At 43.9% G+C, this 16786-nt stretch overlaps 1 protein-coding gene across 2 annotated transcripts in view; it reads left to right on the forward strand.

Annotated features, from left to right (window-relative positions):
* Positions 1–16786, forward strand: part of asl (argininosuccinate lyase) — a 109977-nt gene that overhangs the window by 49142 nt on the left and 44049 nt on the right. The gene's annotated exons all lie outside the window — the stretch shown is intronic.

Consider the following 16786-nt stretch of genomic DNA (forward strand, 5'->3'; position numbering starts at 1 on the left):
CAATTTCTGTGGCGGGCAGGGTGATAAAATTCTGGCGAATGTATTCATTTTTTTACTGTCCATTTTCTCCCTTCCTCTTTTAAAGGTCACACTCCCATGAGAGCCGCCAGTTGTACTCTGGGGCCTTATTTAAGTCACTATACTTTGTGAGATTTGGCAATGAGTTTTGACAAGCTTTCCAACTACAGGCGGCAGCACCATTCAACTTCCAACTTTCCATCCCTCGCCCAGCATTCATTCACATGGATTTCCCAGCCAGATATTAGTGGACAGCAAACATCAAGGAAGAATTATGGCTGAGTTAAGGTGATTCAGCACAAGTCTGTGTGAATCTGGAAATAAAAAGCTACTGAAGCAGTTAGGAGCCTCATTCAGTCCAGGGTAAACAGATGAACCTCACATAAACCTCTTTTTTTCCCTTTCTCAGAGTTACAAAGACATTGTGCAGAGTGGACAGGGAGAACTCTTAGCCCATCTCTTTGCTTGCTCCAAAAACCAATTCAAATTCAAATTGAATCTAATTCAAGGTCCCCACAAAAGAGACATACGAGATCCAGTGTCTTTACTGACTATCAAAGGAATGAACTTCAACATAGCTTTTATTATTCTTTTGAAATGGTTTTATTTCTCAGCCCCATTTTGGTAAACCTGTCTTTATCAAACATTCTGTGCACGGTAACGTGATGACTTAGTTGTGACTACTTCACTTCATTCTGCATTGTCCATTACACAGGTAGAAGTTATAAGTCAAGTATTTATGCTAACGTTTTGCATTCTTTGCACTCTCCGCTTGCTCCTGACTCTTTCGTGCTAGGAGGTGGTGAGGACTGCTTAATCTGGCTCCTTTTCTGTATATCCTTCGCCTCTTTCCAGAGAGACGGCAGTGCAGTTTTAACACAGCACAAAGCTGCACAATAGACCCCATAACATCAGGCAGAGTAAAGTGACAAACCCAGGGAATTTCAAAGTCAGCCAATTATACATTTGGCAGCCCCCAAGGGCGGCATGGTGGCACAGTGGTTAGCACCGTGGCTCACAGCGCCAGGGACCTAGGTTTGATTCCCGGTTGGGTCACTGTCTGTGTGGAGTTTGTATGTTCTCCCCATGTCTGTGTGGGTTTCCTCCGGGTGCTCCAGTTTCCTCCCACAGTCCAAAGATGTGCAGGTTAGGTGGATTGGCCATGGTAAATTGCCCCTTAGTGTCCCAAGATGCCGAAGTTCGGGGGTATTAGTAGGGTAAATGCACTGGGTTATGGGAAAGGGTGGGGGGTAGTCCTGGGTAGGATGCACTGTTGGAGAGTCAGTGCAGACACGATGGGCCGAATGGCCTCCGAGAAGGATTCTATGATTCAATTGAACCTTTGAAGAACTAAAACCTAGATCCATACAACATTACACAGAAGATCATTCAACTAACACTACTCTGCCCATTGCCTCTACTTCAAATATTTATTCTGTTCTTAATTAAAATATATAATGGTCTATGCTTCAACCATGCCTTGTGATGAGATATTCTGTGCTGCATTAACTCTACGTAAAGAAACTTCTCCTGGATTATTCTCTTGGTGACAATGTTAAATAACCATTGAAGATATGCCCGTATGTGAGTGTTAGGATTTGGATAAAGTGGCAGAGATTGATCAACTTTGTGATTTCACCACTAGGGGTCATGTGGGATCCCAAGAAATTCTCCTGCTGTTTTTGAAAGTTGGAAATATAGAGTCATCGACTCTATGTCGTGTCATCAGACCACCGGGTGAATAATAAAAGTTTGATTTGTTTACAGGTGGAGGAATGACAGCTAGAGCGAAATAGCAGTCCAAAAGACATGTTGGTTTGGTGCATTGGCCATGCTAAATTCTCCCTCAGTGTACCCGAACAGGTGCCGGAGTGTGGCAACTCGGGGATTTTCACAGTCACTTCATTGCAGTGTTAATGTATGCCTACTCATGACACTAATAAATAAACTTAAAACAATGTTTTGATCCCTCCATAGACTCAGCAGAAGGTAAGAACAGCAAGAATGGTGTCCACCCAAATGGATGAATGTTGGTCTGGTCAGGATATCTGACTCTGATAAAATTATTGAGCTACTGGTCCAGAGGGGATGGGAACATGCAGATTTTACAGAAATAATGGCAAATCTAAAAAAGCTGTAAAAGTAAATTTGTTGCATCTGAGAGTAAAAACTGTGTTAACATTTGAAAAGCTCGGACTGCATTTTAAAAGCTTTTTTGGGTAGGAAAATGACTGGTAATTGTAATGTCCTAACAATGTTAGGGGTTATGGGTTTTAAACAAAAATAAAAGATGTGGTTTACACACATAGATTCAAACTAACAGATTTATTGAAGGAGCTGTTTGCCTGCACAGAGTACAAACTGAAACTATAATAGCAGCCTGTGCAACACCCTAATGACATCATCATCAAATCATATGACCAGCTCTTAAAGCAATCTGCAACAACTTAAATAGATAACAGTAATAACCAATGGAATGTTGTAGACAGGAAGTGAGTTTGTGGGCAATGCAGTATTTATCCATTCGATGGCTGCTTTATGAAGAGGTTACGAAGGACAAGAAAGGGAGATACATCCTCTCTTGAAGACATCAGGACAGCAGATGTGGCAGGAGTGGGTGCCATATTAATATAATTGTTAGTATATGATCTTTTATCTTCAGCAAGTTTATTCTACATACAACTCAGTAGGGATGCAAACTCCTATGGTTCGCCCACACCTACTGTTTCAGCAATGTCCATTTATGATCTTTTGGAGTTTACGCCAATTATCAGCACTTAGAGTCATAGAGGTTTACAGCAAGAAAACAGGCCCTTCGACCCAACTTGTCCATGCCGACCTTTTTTTTAAAAAACCCCTAAGCTAATCCCAATTGCCCGCATTTGGCCCATATCCCTCTATACCCATCGTACCCATGTAACTATCTAAATGCTTTTTAAAAGATAAAATTGTACCCACCTCCACTACTACCTCTGGCAGCTTGTTCCAGACACTCACCATCCTCTGTGTGAAAACATTGCCCCTCTGGACCCTTTTGTATTTCTCCCCTCTCACCTTAAACCTATGCCCTCTGGTTTTAGACTCCCCTACCTTTGGGAAAAGATATTGACTTTCTACCTTGTCTATGCAGTTGTTATGGGGGACTTTAACTTTTGCAAATATTAACTGGAAAAGCTATAGTTCGAGTACTTTAGATGGGTCAGTTTTTGTCCAATGTGTGCAGGAGGGTTTCCTGACACAGTATGTAGATAGGCCAACAAGAGGCGAGGCCACATTTGATTTGGTACTGGGTAATGAACCAGACCAGGTGTTAGATTTGGAGGTAGGGGAGCACTTTGGTGATAGTGACCACAATTCGGTTACGTTTACTTTAGCGATGGAAAGGAATAGGTATATACAGAAGGGCAAGAATTATAGCTGGGGGAAAGGAAATTATGATGCGATTAGGCGAGATTTAGGATGCATAGGTTGGGGAAGGAAACTGCAGGGGATGGGCACAATTGAAATGTGGAGCTTGTTCTACGAACAGCTACTGGGTGTCCTTGATAAGTATGTACCTGTCAGGCAGGGAGGAAGTGGTCGAGTGAGGGAACCATGGCTTACTAAAGAAGTTGAATCTCTTGTGAAGAGGAAGAAGGAGACTTATGTAAAGATGAGATGTGAAGGCTCAGTTAGGGTGTTTGAGAGTTACAGGTTAGCCAGGAAGGACCTAAAGAGAGAGTTAAGAAGAGCCAGGAGGGGACATGAGAAGTCTTTGGCAGGTGGGATCAAGGAAAACCCTAAAGCTTTCTATAGGTATGTCAGGAATAAAAGAATGACTAGGATAAGATTAGGGCCGGTCAAGGACAGTAGTGGGAAGTTGTGCGTGGAGCCTGAAGAGATAGGAGAGACGCTAAATTAATATTTTTCGTCAGTATTCACGCAGGAAAAAGACATTGTTGTCGAGGAGAATACTGAGACACAGGCTATTGGACTAGACAGGATTGAGGTTAATAAAGAGGAGGTGTTAGCAATTCTGGAAAGTGTGAAAATAGATAAGTCCCCTGGGCTGGATGGGATTTATCCCAGGATTCTCTGGGAGGCTAGGGAGGAGATTGCAGAGCCTTTGGCTTTGATCTTTATGTCATCATTGTCTACAGGAATAGTGCCAGAAGACTGGAGGATAGCAAATATTGTTCCCTTGTTCAAGAAGGGGAGTAGAGCCAACTCTGGTAATTATAGACCAGTGAGCCTTACTTCTGTTGTGGGCAAAGTTTTGGAAAGGATTATAAGAGATAGGATTTATAATCATCTAGAAAGGAACAATTTGATTAGGGATAGTCAACACGGTTTTGTGAAGGGTAGGTCGTGCCTCACAAACCTTATTGAGTTCTTTGAGAAGGTGACCAAAGAGGTGGATGAGGGTAAAGCAGTTGATGTGGTGTATATGGATTTCAGTAAAGCGTTTGATAAGGTTCCCCACGGTAAGCTATTGCAGAAGATACGAAGGCATGGGATTGAGGGTGATTTAGCGGTTTGGATCAGGAATTGGCTAGCTGTAAGAAAACAGAGGGTGGTGGTTGATGGGAAATATTCATCCTGGAGTTCAGTTACTAATGGTGTACCGCAAGGATCTGTTTTGGGGCCACTGCTGTTTGTCATTTTTATAAATGACCTGGATGAGGGCGTAGAAGGATGGGTTAGTAAATTTGCAAATGACCCTAAAGTCGGTGGAGTTGTGGACAGTGCGGAAGGTTGTTGCAGGTTACAGAGGGTCATAGATAAGCTGCAGTGCTGGGCTGAGAGGTGGCAAATGGAGTTCAATGCGGAAAAGTGTGAGGTGATTCACTTTGGAAGGAGTAACAGGATTACCGAGTACTGGGCTAATGGTAAGATACTTGGTAGTGTGGATGAACAGAGAGATCTCGGTGTCCATGTGCATAGATCCCTGAAAGTTGGCACCCAGGTTGATAGGGTTGTTAAGAAGGTGTACGGAGTGTTAGCTTTTATTGGTAGAGGGATTGAGTTTTAGAGCCAGGAGGTCATGTTGCAGCTGTACAAAACTCTGGTGCGGCCGCACTTGGAGTATTGCGTACAGTTCTGGTCGCCGCATTATAGGAAGGATGTGGAAGCATTGGAAAGGATGCAGAGGAGATTTACTAGGATGTTGCCTGGTATGGTGGGAAGGTCTTATGAGGAAAGGCTGAGGGACTTGAGGTTGTTTTCGTTAGAGAGAAGAAGGTTAAGAGGTGACTTAATAGAGGCACACAAGATGATCAGAGGATTAGATAGGGTGGATAGTGAGAACCGTTTTCCTCGGATGGTGATAGCTTTAAATTGAGGGGTGATAGATTTAGGACAGATGTCAGAGGTAGGTTCTTCACTCAGAGAGTAGTAAGGGCGTGGAATGCCCTGCCTGCAGCAGTAGTGGACTCGCCAACATTAATGGCATTTAAATGGTCATTGGATAAACATTTGGATGATATTGGAATAGTGCAGGTTAGATGGGCTTTAGATTGGTTTCACTGGCAGCGCAACATCGAGGGCTGAAGGGCCTGAACTGCACTGTAATGTTCTATGCACCTCATTATTTTATAGACCTCTATAAGGTCACCCCTCAGCCTCCTACGCTCCAGAGAAAAAAGTCCCAGTCTATTCAGCCTCTCCTTGTAACTCAATCCATCAAGTCCCGGTAGCATCCAAGTAAATCTTTTCTGCACTCTTTCTAGTTTAATACTATTCTTTCTATAATACGGTGACCAGAATTGCACACAGTATTCCAAGTGTGGCCTTACCAATGTCTTGTACAACTTCAACAAGACGTCCCAACTCCTGTATTCAATGTTCTGACCGATGAACACAGTAAGAGTTTTAACAACACCAGGTTAAAGAGGTGTTGTTAAAACTCTTACTGTATTTACCCTAGTCCAACACCGGCATCTCCACATCCTGACCGATGAAACCAAGCATGCCTAATGCCTTCTTCACCACTCTGTCCACCTATGACTCCACTTTCAAAGAGCTATGAACATGTACCCCTAGATCTCTTTGTTCTGTAAGTCTCCCCAACACCCTACCATTAACTGAGTAAGTCCTGCCCTGGTTCAATCTAGCAAAATGCATTACCTCGCATTTGTCTAAATTAAACTCCATCTGCCATTCGTCAGCCCACTGGCCCAATTGATCAAGATCCCGCTGCAATTGGAGATAACCTTCCTCACTGTCCACCATGCCACCAATCTTGTCTTTAATAAGGCAACTAACTCAACAATGTAAGTACCAAAGCATGCATTTGCCGATACATAGACAGGCCCTGCTCACCTGCATGTGCACTATTTGCAAAACCAAACACAGAAGAGAAACAGCCTCAAAAACATACCAATATGCATCATATACAGGTTAAAAGCCTGATGTACACATACCATGCTAAGACTGCATACCTCTCACATAAAAGTACTGGAACACAATTAAATTGCATGGTGCATGCCTCCAGCAGAAGGTCTATGACAGGTAGCACATTTGGTACATATCCGTCACTGTGCATATGCTCCTAGTAAGTACAACATGTCGTGTTTTCTTCCTTGTTTGCACAATAAAATGGCACGATGGGCGATTATATAAGAAATACGGTGGCCATTCAGCCCAAACAATCCGTGCCAATGTTTATGCTCCACTTGAGCTTTCTCCCATCTTTCCTCATCTAAATCTATCATTGTGACCTGTATTCCTGGATTTTTCTCCCTAAACCCCATGGTTCTCCACCTCTCTCGCTCTGCCTTTATAAGCTTCAGTTCACTCTTATCTCTGAGTGGATAGGTTGCAGAACAATCTCACTCCAGAGACAGCACATTACCTGGCCTCCACTGCAGCTCAGTAGTGAGGGAGCACTGCACTGTCAGAGGTGCCATCGTTCTGATGTAACATTAGCTCAAGACATGCCTTCTCAGTTCAAAGTAAAATATCTCACCGCACTATTCAAAGAAGCACAGGAGAAGTTTTTCACTTTCCTGGTCAACATTTATCCCTCAAATTACACCTAAAATCGATTATCTGGTCATTTATTTATTTGCTGTTTGTGGGATCTTGCTGTGTCACATTTCCTACATTACTACATTGACTTGCTGCAGTATTTCCAGTGAAGCTCAATAGGTTGGAGGAACAGCAAATCTATCATTTGCCACCTTACATCCTTCCAGACTCGACAGTGTTCAGCAATTTTAGATCATAACTTTTCCCAGTTCCGGTGAAAGATCTGAAATGCTAGCTCTGTTTCTCTATCCCTATCTGCTGCCAGACCTGCTGAGTAACTCCATCATATTCTGGTACTATTTCCAGCTTCCACGGTGTTTTGCTTTTGTGATACAGAAATTCGATGTCAAAGAACAAAGAACAGTACAGCACAGGAACAGGCGCTTCGGCCCTCCAAGCCCGTGCCGCTCCCTGGTCCAAACTAGACCATTCTTTTGTATCCCTCCATTCCCACTCCTGGCTGTCTAGATAAGTCTTAAACGTTCCCAGTGTGTCCGCCTCCACCACCTTACCTGGCAGCGCATTCCAAGCCCCCACCACCCTCTGTGTAAAATATGTCCTTCTGATATCTGTGTTAAACCTCCCCCGCTTCACCTTGAACCTATGACCCCTCGTGAACGTCACCACCGACCTGGGGAAAAGCTTCCCACCGTTCACCCTATCTATGCCTTTCATAATTTTATACACCTCTATTAAGTCTCCCCTCATCCTCCGTCTTTCCAGGGAGAACAACCCCAGTTTACCCAATCTCTCCTCATAACTAAGCCCCGCCATACCAGGCAACATCCTGGTAAACCTCCTCTGTACTCTCTCCAAAGCCTCCACGTCCTTCTGGTAGTGTGGCGACCAGAACTGGACGCAGTATTCCAAATGCGGCCGAACCAACGTTCTATACATCTGCAACATCAGACCCCAACTTTTATACTCTATGCCCCGTCCTATAAAGGCAAGCATGCCATATGCCTTCTTCACCACCTTCTCCACCTGTGACGTCACCTTCAAGGATCTGTGGACTTGCACACCCAGGTCCCTCTGCGTATCTACACCCTTTATGGTTCTTCCATTTATCGTATAGCTCCTCCCTACATTATTTCTACCAAAATGCATCACTTCGCATTTATCAGGATTGAACTCCATCTGCCATTTCTTTGCCCAAATTTCCAGCCTATCTATATCCTTCTGTACCTTCTGACAATGCTCCTCACTATCTGCAAGTCCTGCCAATTTTGTGTCGTGCGCAAACTTACTGATCACCCCAGTTACACCTTCTTCCAGATCGTTTATATAAATCACAAACAGCAGAGGTCCCAATACAGAGCCCTGCGGAACACCACTAGTCACAGGCCTCCAGCCGGAAAAAGACCCTTCCACTACCACCCTCTGTCTTCTGTGACCAAGCCAGTTCTCCACCCATCTAGCCACCTCCCCCTTTATCCCATGAGATCCAACCTTTTTCACCAGCCTACCATGAGGGACTTTGTCAAACGCTTTACTAAAGTCCATACAGACGACATCCACGGCCCTTCCCTCGTCAACCATTCTGGTCACTTCTTCAAAAAACTCCACCAGGTTAGTGAGGCATGACCTCCCTCTCACAAAACCATGCTGACTATCGTTAATGAGTTTATTCCTTTCTAAATGCGCATACATCCTATCTCTAAGAATCTTCTCCAACAACTTCCCCACCACGGACGTCAAGCTCACCGGCCTATAATTACCCGGGTTATCCTTCCTACCCTTCTTAAATAACGGGACCACATTAGCTATCCTCCAATCCTCTGGGACCTCACCTGCATTCAGTGACGAGAGTGAGGTCCTTTACTCTGAACCATAAGTTGCTGTCTGTGCTTCAACATAGTGCCAAGAGGTTTCACCACCTGACCTGCAACTACCCTCTCTTTTTGATCAGTCTTATCCACAAATATCCACCATAGAGTGACATTTGCACCATACAAGTGCCAGCATTAGCCATGTCCAACAAAACAGCAACCCAACAAGGCTGCTTCGACTGCAATTTCCAAACCCGTGACCTCTATCACCTAGAAGGACAAGTGCAGCAGATTCATGGGAACACCACCACCTGGAAATTCCCCTGCAAGTCATACACCATCCTAACTTGGAAATGTATCAGCATTCCTTCACTGTTGCTGGGTCAAAATCCTGGAACTCCCTTCCAAACAGCACTGTGGGCGTACCTACAACACACAAACTGCAGTGGTTCAAGAAGGTGGCCCACCACCACCTTCTCAAGGGCAATTATGGATGGGCAAAAAAATGCTGGCCTAGCCAGTGACACCCATATCCTGTGAAAGAATGATAAGAAAGAGACAATCTAACCATCTCCCATTGACATTCAATGGCATTACCATCACTGAACCAACAATTTTTGGTTCACCAAACTGAAATTGACTGGCCATATAAATACTGTGGCTACAAGTGCAAGACAGAGGCTGGAAATTCTGCAGAGACTAACCCAAATCCTGACTCCCCAAAGCCTTTCCACCATCTACAAGGGACAAGTCAGGAGTGTGATGGAGTAATCTCCAGTTGCCTGGATGGTTGCAGCTCCAACAATGCTCAAGAAGCTTGCCACCATCCAGGACAAGGCATCCCGCTTGATTGGTACTCCATTGACTCCCGCCACCACTAACGCACAATGGCAGCAGCGTGCACCATCTACAAGATGCATTGCAGCAACTCAGCAAGACTCTTTCGACAGTGCCTTCCAAACCTGTGGCCCCTGCCACTTAGAAGGACAAGGGCAAGGGCAGCAGGTGCAGGAGAATGGCACCACCTGCAAGTTCCTCTCCAAGCCACACAGCATCCTATCTTGAACTATATCGCTGTTCCTTCACTGTCGCTGGGTCAAAATCCTGGAACTCTCTCCCTAACAGCAATGTGGGTTTACCTACACCATATGGGCCACAGTGGTGCAAGAAAGCAATTCATCACAATCTTCCCAAGAGCAGTTATGCAGGAGTAACAAATGCTGGCCCAGCCAGCAGTGCCCATATTACATGAAATAATAAATTAAAGATAAACACTAATATATAATAAACAATAGTGTCAGAAAAAGAGCAAAAAGAATCACCCAATTTCTTTTCATGCTATATATATATGGTTTCTTGCCATGTTTGCTTCTAGCAAAGTCTCGGAATGTAACGCTGTAGCTTTTCTATGTTCTATGTAACCTTTAATTCCTGGTGACTCCAGGATAATCCATGTCACTGGGAGAACTCCATTGCAGTGCTGCATAGTGTCAGGATGAAGACAAGACAGACTCCCTTTTTACAGCAGTAGCTGCTATATGGTAAGCTTAAATGCTCAGTGTGAATGTCAGTGAATGGGTGAATGGATGAGTGGATGAATGAATGATGAGTGGTGGATAGGGTGGCAAGTGGCTAAGGTGGGTAGAGTAGATGAGGTAAGTGGGTAGGGTGGTAAGTGGGTGGATACAGTAGCAGATGAGCGAAGTGGTAGGTTGGAAGGGTGGCAGGTAAGTGGAGTGGCAGGTGGGTGAACTGCTGGATCGGTAGCATAGCAGGTGGGTAGGGTGGCAGGTGGGTGGGTTGGCATAGCGAAGGTGGTAGTGTAGGTAGAGTAGGTGAGGTAAATGGATAGGGCAGCAGGTGGGTGAAATGGCAGGTGGGTGAAATGGCAGGTGAATAGTCCAGTTTTAGAATTGAAAAAGTTAATGCCTAGGACTGAGGAAGCACAGTGATGAAAGAGTTACATGATCAAGGCTGGGATTTTCCACCTTGCTGTGGCAAGACCTGGCGTGGGGGATGCAGAGGGCCAGCCAAAGATTCATGGCCTTTCGCAGGACCAGACGATCCCAGCAGCAGGTGGGACAGGAAAGTCCCACTCCAAGTGTCAAGAGGGAGAATGCTTCTAGCTTCAACTGAGCAACATCCAGTCACGTATATCTGTAGTATAGTTCTGTTTCTGTAATAAACCAATTATTGTGCAGACACAACAATGCCCCAGCATCACTCCTCAACCAGTCGCAAACAGCATCCAACATGGTGGCAGCGGTGAGGGACGCATAAATCCCAAAATAAATCAGCTTTAAAGAGGTTTGCACGTTGAACTGGAGAAGGGGCAGCTAAATTCTAGAACTCGGTAAGACAGTTGAAGAACTCCAAAAGATGTTCCATAGAAGAAAGGAAGGCAGGAAGAGCCAGAAAATCAACTGCTCAACTCAGTAAGGGCTGCATCAGAGCACGTGGTAGTCTGTGAAGAGAGTATCGAGTCGGAGAATCTATCGACAATCAAATAAATGCTGAATAACCCTTAAAAAGGGCAAAACCTCAATTCAAAGACATACTAAGCAGGCAGCACTGGGAAAATTCCATTCTTAGTGAGCATGGGGTCTTGATTCACCCTGCAGTCTGGGTCCGAACTCGATGTCATTACATGTGGTGAACACGTGGCAGCAAGTGACCAGAGAGAAACAAAAATAGCAACAATTATTCAATGCTCTGGGGGGGGCAGGTGTGGAGTGAAGAGAGTTTAGTAGTAACTTTGAGCAGGAGTTTTAAAAGCTCTGCAGAGTTTACAAAGCAAATCCTGCACCTAAAACTGTCTGCGACCACAATGGTTATCAGTGAGATACTGATCAGAGTGGGTAAACTACATTACTGCAAGAGAGGTTTAAAAAATTAAGACAAACCACCTAGCAGGATAGAGCAGTCATTAGAAATTCCAATTTTACATTACCTGAGAGATTAAGATATATAGAAGGAACAAATCAATCTCAGAACTGGGCATTTTGGAGGAAAAGATTATTAAAGTTGCCTCAGGATTGGAAAATTTGTCTGAAGTTGAGTAGGTCAACATATTACTGTACTCTATTGGAACAATAGCAGATTATGCTATTGCAACACAAGGCATTAATGAAACCTCAGACAGATTTGAAGAAGTCTTCAAAGTCTTTGTTAATTATTTTAACTTAAATAGCAACAAGGAAGGGGCAAGTTCAACAAAGGGTCCAGAAACCAGGTGAACCAGTAGGTGCTTTTATCAACGTTCTTTACAGATTGGCTAAGGGTGGCAAATATGGAGACCTAAAAACAGAATTAGTACATAACTGCATTTTAGTTCATGTTATCAATGACATCCTATTGGTCTTACTGCAATCCAAAGAAGACTTAACCTTGGAGAAAGCTGGAGACAGAGGTAGGTCCATGAACAGGACAGGACTGAGAGGTGAAGAAAAATCTTGGCTCAGGAAGTCTCTAGTGACCATACAGTCTATCAGATAGTCAAGCCAAAGAAATTCCATGTGAGAAGATACTATTTGGAGGAAAAAAATAAAAGACACTGTCAAACCATGCCACTGCTGTGATGTTGAAAACCCCGCAGACACGGACAGTGTCCTGCTAGCCTGCAGAATGCTTTCACTGTAAAAGGATTGAAAACACTGGTAAGATGCGGGTGATAAGGAGAAAAAATTTACACACAAAGCCATTAACAAAATTGATGAATTTCATAGAGTCATAGAGGTTTACAGCATGGAAACAGGCCCATTGGCCCAACTTGTTCATGCCGCCCTTTTTTTTAAACCCGTAAGCTCATCCCAATTGCCCGCATTTGGCCCATATCCATCTATACCCATCTTACCCATGTAACTATCTAAATGCTTTTTAAAATACAAAATTGTACCCACCTCTACTACTACCTCTGGCAGCTTGTTCCAGACACTCACCACCCTTTGTGTGAAAAAATTGTCCCTCTGAACACTTTTGTATCTCTCCCCTCTCACCTTAAATCTATGCCCTCTAGTTTTAGACTCCCCTACCTTTGGGAAAAGATATTGACTATCTAGCTGATCTATGCCCCTCATTATTTTATAGACCTCTATAAAATCACCCCTCAGCCTCCAACGCTCCAGAGAAAAATGTCCTAGTCTATCCAGCCTCTCCTTATAACTCAAACCATCTAGTCCCGGTAGCATCCTAGTAAATTTTTTCTGCACTCTTTCTAGTTTAATAATATCCTTTCTATAATAGAGTGACCAGAATTGCACACAGTATTCCAAGTGTGGCCTTGCCAATGTCTTGTACAACTTCAACATGACATTCCAACCCCTCTATTCAACGTTCTGACCGATGAAACCAAGCATGCTGAATGCCTTCTTCACCACTCTGTCCACCTGTGACTCCACTTTCAAGGAGCTATGAACATGTACCCCTAGATCTCTTTGTTCTGTAACTCTCCCCAACGCCCTACCATTAACTGAGTAAGTCCTGCCCTGGTTCAATCTACCAAAATGCATCACCTCACATTTGTCTAAATTAAACTCCATCTGCCATTCGTCAGCCTTCTGGCCCAACTGATCAAGATCCCGTTGCAATTGGAGATAACTTTCTTCACTGTCCACTATGCCACCAATCTTAGTGTCATCTGCAAACTTACTAACCATGCCTCCTATATTCTCATCCAAATCATTAATATAAATGACAAATAACAGTGGACCCAGCACTGATCCCTGAGGCACACCGCTGGTCACAGGCCTCCAGTTTGAAAAACAACTCTCTACAACCACCCTCTGGCTTCTGTCAAGAAGCCAATTTTGTATCCATTTAGATACCTCACCCTGAATCCTGTGAGATTTAACCTTATGCAACAACCTACCATGCGGTATCTTGTCAAAGGCCTTGCTAAAGTCCATGTAGACAACATCAAGTGCACTGCCCTCATCTACCTCCTTGGTTACCCCTTCAAAAAACTCAATCAAATTTGTGAGACATGATTTTCCACTCACAAAGCCATGCTGACAATGTCAATAAGAGGAACAAAAATGTTTCCGAAGGGAGATCAGAGACCTCAAGTGGAATGCAGATATTAGTGTCAATGGACATACCACCAACTTTAAACTGGAACCAGTGCAACAGTTTTACCAGACAAAGAACAATGGTTAGTAACACAACGCCTCAAGCCGACTGAAACCCAATTATATGGTCCAGGAGGGAGCAAACTACAAGTCAAAGGAACATTTGCCCAGCACAAGGGAGAACAGATACTGAAAGCATTCTATGTTCTATGGATCCAGGAATTCTCCCTTCTAAATCAACACATCATTTTTCTCAAGACAATGGAGGATGTCAATAACAGATAGTCAAGAATGACATTGAAACAGAGCCTCTGAAACTCTTCAACTGCACCGAAGATACAGATTGGGACTCTGCGTTGATTTTTTGACACTCTTCACGGAGATTTATAATCCAGCCCGTTTCAGGAAGATGTCCAGGAGGGAGTGAGTGGACGTGTTCTCACAGAAGGCATAGTGAATCAATTAGACCAGAGAGTACTTGAGAATGACAACGATTCTTTAGCACGTTGTGGAACTGCACAAAAGAGGAGGCAGGTAGTTGAGGTGATGGGTGGGTGAGGTGGTAGATAGGTGAGGTGATAAGTGGGCAGGGTGGCAAGTTGGTGAGATGATAGGTAAGGGGGACAGGTGGGTAATAGGTAGTTGGGTAGGGTGGCAGGTGGGTGAGGTGGCAGGTGAGTGAGGTAATGGGTGTGAAGGGCAGTCAGGTAGTATGGAAAGTCAGATCTGATTGGGAGGATAGTTGGATGGTTGGGGGTCGTCAATTGGGGGGGGGGGTTAGTTGAGGGGTTAGTCAGAAGTCAAAGGCACAGCCAGGGGTTAGGGGGGTGTATTTGGGGTATCAGTGTGCGTGAGTGGGGGGTCAATTCTCTACTTCCTCAGTGGTTGGTCTAGGATTTTTCTGTCTAATATTCCCTGGGTTACTATTCAGGTAAGTCCCACAGAACTGTCCAAAGATTCTGATTCTGGCTCAGTGTCAACACCAGTGTCAGACTTAGAGTTTGTGGGGCCCTGCATTCACCTTCAATTCTGGGCCTCCCCCAATAATGTCATGCCCCTCCCCACAAGGGTTGTTATAATTGAGTAATGCAATGTTCTTCCTTTTCACAAGTTGTTTTCATCATGTGGTTTACTTCACAGTATATAAACATTTTGTCAATAGAATTCACAACTAGCTATAACATAGCCTTTCAGCTTAAATTTATAGTGATGTTAGTGATGTTTTCTAGGATGTATACATTGCCCAGGAGGTCAGAGAGACAGACAGAGAGAGTGAGAGAGGACTATGACTACAGTATTGGACTCTAAGGAGCTGGTGCCACTCATAGGTTCGCCACAGGCTCACTGACAGGAACAGCCCCAGTCACAAAGGCCAGATCCCACTCTGGCTCACACCAAAGCTCACAGGGCTTCATTCTTTACCTCATTTTCCCCTTTTAAATGAGCATATTTCATTTTATTTTTGACATTTGTACACTTAAACGTTCATTTAAAAAGATAGGAGGTGAGAGAGATAGAGAGAGGGAGAGAGAGAGATGGGTATAGCCTGCATTGAATAGATCCCCCAACCCCTCAGACCCCACATACATACTAATCCACACAGCCCTACCACACACCTCACCAAGCTAGCTATTATTATGTAGCAACCTCAGCAGGGCTAATAGGTTCCCACGAGAAGATGCTCAGATAAAACCTGAATACACATTGGGTGGGATTTTACCAGCACGTCTGCCCCAGTTTCATATGATCCCACCCGAGACCAATGGAAATTGCAGTTCTCGGAGTCTCGCCCGCCCGTGCCAGTAAAATTCTGGCCATTGTCAACAACCAAAGGCACAATTTGTCAAAACAGCTGTAGCAAAAATTAAAAAATCAGTCTGGATTAACTCGACGCTCCCTACAACATAGCAGCTTTGAGGTGCTTTTACACGCACTGGGCAAAACATGCCTCTCTTCTTGTCACTAAATTTGTGCACATGAAACAAATCAAAATCATCTCTCACTCACATCAAACTAATTCCGAACCCAATTAAAACAAATGGCACCTCCAGCCTGACTGCCAGGGAAGATTCGCCAATAACTCCAACCTAAATTAACCAGAAGAAGGAGTTTAACTCTAATTGTTTGATTTGATTTGGTTTATTATTGTCACATGTATTAGTACACAGTGAAAAGTATTGTTTCTTGCACACTATACAAAGCATACCGTTCATAGAGAAGGAAAGGAGAGAGTGCAAAATGTAATGTTACAGTCATAGCTAGGGTGTAGAGAAAGATCAACTTAATGCAAGGTAGGTCCATTCTAAAGTCTGACGGCAGCACGGAAGAAGCTGTTCTTGAGTTGGTTGGTACGTGACCTCAGACTTTTGTATCATTTTCCCGAGGGAAGAAGGTGGAAGAGAGAATGTCCGGGGTGTATGAGGTCCTTAATTATGCTGGCTGCTTTTCTGAGGCAGCGGGAAGTGTAGACAGAGTCAATGGATGGGAGGCTGTTTTGCGTGATGGATTGGGCTACATTCATGACCTTTTGTAGTTTCTTGCGGTCTTGGGTGAGCAGGAGCCATACCAAGCTGTGATACAACCAGAAAGAATGCTTTCTATGGTGCATCTGTAAAAGTATCACCATAGAAGTCAACAGTAGACCAAACGGCTAAAATGGACTGAGTTAAAAGGCAGTTGAATAATGGGCACATTGGATAATGAGAGACACAGAGAAAGAGAGAGCGAGAGAAAAAAAGAGGGATGGATGAACTGTCAGAGAGAGAGGGAGAGAGAGAGAGCTATTAGCAGGAAATCCAACTCTGAATTTCATAATGTTGCACTAATATGGAAAATGGTATTTCATCAACTCATATATCACCCAGAAATAGCTTTACTTCTGAATGTTTTTTACATCACATTCATTGCTGTATTTGAAATGCTGCA

The sequence above is a fragment of the Mustelus asterias genome, chromosome 12 (genome assembly GCF_964213995.1).
Source record: "Mustelus asterias chromosome 12, sMusAst1.hap1.1, whole genome shotgun sequence".
Taxonomy (NCBI): domain Eukaryota; kingdom Metazoa; phylum Chordata; class Chondrichthyes; order Carcharhiniformes; family Triakidae; genus Mustelus; species Mustelus asterias.